This window comes from Athene cunicularia (assembly GCF_003259725.1).
Source record: "Athene cunicularia isolate RWA chromosome 20 unlocalized genomic scaffold, athCun1 chr20_part1, whole genome shotgun sequence".
Taxonomy (NCBI): domain Eukaryota; kingdom Metazoa; phylum Chordata; class Aves; order Strigiformes; family Strigidae; genus Athene; species Athene cunicularia.
In genome coordinates, this window is record NW_020799125.1 from 566,293 (window position 1) to 569,667 (window position 3,375).

Sequence of the window (3,375 nt, forward strand, 5' to 3'; positions counted from 1 at the left end):
GGCGGGGTCTGGGTGGGGGCGTGGTTAGGCGGGAGGGGCGTGGCTAGGCGTTGCTATGGGGGCGGTTGCCAGGGGTGGGGGGAAATGGCGGCGAGGCCTGGCTTGGGCCTGTGTGGTCCCCGCTATGCTGGCCCACCCCGCTGGCCCCCTGGGCCGGTCCGCTGAGCTCACCTGGGGCCATTTGCATGATCCTGATAATAATAATAATAATTATTATTATTAATAATAATAATAATGATGATGATGAACATTTTGGGGCTCAGGCGTGGTAGGCCGCCCCTCCAGTGCTGTGCAGGCCTCAGTGTGGTGGCTCACCTCTTGTTGGGCCTCTTTTGGCAGTTAGCAGCAATAATATTTCATAATTATCATTATTTTCACGGGTGAACTCATTTGAATTTTTCTCATCTATCGCGCTCTCCGCTGCTCTCTCACTGCCAGCAGAGATAAGAGCCACTTTGTATGATTTAATTTACTGCGCACTGGAGTTTTTTAGAGAGGTTTCCACTAGCGGCTCCCGCTTGCAGGCCTGGGCTGTATTTAATGTTGTTGGCTCCCTGCTCCATGCCCCCGCTGTGGGGTGCTTCTGTTAAGAGCCTCTGGAGCAGGGTGTCTGCGCCGGGCAGCCTTTGGGTTCCTTTGGGCGGTTCAGAGCCATCTTGTTTTTCCTTTACATGTTATAGCCAGAAGCAAACGGCTCGTCTAGCTGAAGAATTCAGTTTGTTTATGTTAGTTAAGTGCTTTTTTTTTAGGTTAGGAAAAGGTGTACAGCGAAATCTCAGTAAACAGGTAATGAAGCATGCTGCTTCAGGTGCCTGGGTTTGTTTGTTGGTTTGTTGGTTTTTTTTTTTTATGACGAAGACAAAGACTTTCAGGAAGTCAATTTTTATTTCCCAGCTTCTTTCATTTCTTTTGGCTGGGCATCATCAACCAAATAGGTATAATAAAACCATGGAAGAAAGTGAATGTACAGCAACACGTTTTACCTGAGCAGATGTAAAATTGCACTCATTAAAGAAGCACATTTAGGCATAAAATGCAGATCAAAAATCTCTGTAAGAGCTTCCACTAGGGAAAAAGATTGCTTTGACCTTCAGAGATTGACGCAATGTGCAGTGTTTATTAATAGTTTTAGCAAGAAAGTAGCTATATGGGGGGGATGTCTTGCCTTTTATTTGGCTGATGTTAAGAGTGCCCTTACCATTTTTTAACTTTCCTACTGAATAGGGTTGATGAAAAACTCCCCTACTCTTGGGTTAATGACTTGGCTGCTGGCTTATACTAATGTCCATCAAAGATTTCTTTGCTCCTCTGATGATGAAAGTAGCACTGTAAATGCTGCAGGACCCCGGGCTTAATCCCACTCACCGCCTTTCCAGAAAGGGGAGGCAACTCTTGAGTCTCTCAGTATGGTTCCGTGTATGAGAAATGCTCTCTGAAGCAGAAGAGATTTTCTTGCACTGGGCTTTGCTCAAGTTATCAAAGAAAATAAGGACCCCACAAGAAAACAGAATGCTGTGGGGTCATTTTTAGGATAGCATAACGCTGGGAGCGTAAGGCTGGTTGAATCTTGAGGAAGAATTTGACCCCCGTGTCCTGCTCCCACCCCCAAATATCCGTCAATCCTCTGGCAGGGTTTTTAACGCTTCCCACGCGTGTTGCTTCGAGCTGCTGCCGTGCCCATGGTGTCCGAGACGGCCGTGAGTCGTGGTGCTGGGCTGCAGGAGTCTCTTGTGCTGTGTGATGGGGCAGAGAAGCACGAGGCGTGTCACAGCTGCCGCTTGGGGTGGCGATGAGGCCGTCTGTGCTGTGTCGGGGCGTGTTTCATGGTTGCCTGTCACCCGCACGAAACAAAAATGCAGCCTGAAGTCGGAGAACATGCCACTGGGATTCTGGCTGTGAGGCGTGTTTCCCGGCGCAGGGCTTGGGAAGGCGCCTTTCTGAAGCATCCCCTTGTTTCTCCTGGGGTGATGCTTCCTGTCCTTTAGGAGGTTTTTCTATAATCAAAATTTTCCAAGATCTGCTTTCATGTTTTTGCTCACAGCTTGTCATGGGTGTGATTACTCATGCTGAGGGTCTTCCTTTGAACACTGCAGCTCAAATCCATCATCAGCAGTACAACCCCGTCTCTTTGCTGTGGACATGATTTTCAAGCGTAAGAGTTTCTCCATCTAAAGCAAAGATTACCCGAATTTTACAGCCCCCCCCCCCATTCCTTCCTTTTGACAAGTCTCAGCATAACCAGGCCATGAGCAATAAAGCTGACAGAAGAATGCCACTCTCGTGTCTTAACGCTCACATGTAGCAGAGCCAGGGCTCGGGAAGGGTTTGTGGGGTCACTTTCCACAGGCAGTTGGAGCTGGGATTTCTTTTTGCCCTTCTCCACCAGCCTCTCGTCCAGCCCGAGTGTGAGCCTGCCAGCAGAGGGAGCGCAGCACATGGGCTCACAAAAATAGGAGCTTGCTAAAAAAACCCCCAAACAAACCCAAACAATTAGCAGAATGATTATGGTCTGTAGCAGAATAAACAGAATAGTCAGAAGTCAGCCTTTCCTCGGCAATGAGATCCAGCTGCAGGCTGGATGGGGAACAGGCACCGCGTCTGGTAGCGATCATGTTCCCTCGGCGGGGAAGTCCCCCCGCATATTGCATGTTCCTGTGTATCCCACGGGTCACTGTCGCTGGTGGGGGTGGACCCCTGTCCCTTTTGTCACCCCCCTTGGTGGATCCACCTCTGTAATTCCCTATCAGAGCGCAACAGTTTTAGAGAAACCAGACTGGAGCTTCCTCTCCCACGGTGCAGCATGAGAGCAAGCGAAGGGCGCGAGTGCAGGCGATGGGCTCGGAGCTCCTGCGGTGTCGTGCTTGCTCGTGCTCTGGCCAGGCTTCAGTTTTTTGGCCAGAAGCTGGGAAGTTTTGGGGCTTGCCTGCGAGCGGTGCAGTTCCTGCAGACGGCAGGCTGTGCTCAGCATGGGGAGGTGGAAGTTAAACCTGCTGTCTTAACGAAGCTGATAAATAAAGACTAACGGGAAGTGAAGGTCTCCCCTGGGACTTTATTGTCTGTGGTTTATGCTACCAATGGGCTTTTCCAAAGGCTTGGGCTAGTGATGGAACCTGCCTTGCCTACAGCATTCCCCTCATGTCTAGGCACGGGGGCACTGGCAGGGCTACTCTGGCTTGGGGGGAGCTGAGGACCCCCTCCTGCCTTCTGCTCGGACAGAGATCTCTGGGCCCAGCTGGAGAGCACCCCACCAGTGCTTGGCCCTGTTAGCAGGCTGCCAGCCCCCACGGGAGCCCCATGCTGGCACAGTTTGGTGTAGGGGAAGCAAAGCAAGTAGGATGTACGGCTGCTTTGCTTGGGGTCGGGGGGGGGGGGCAT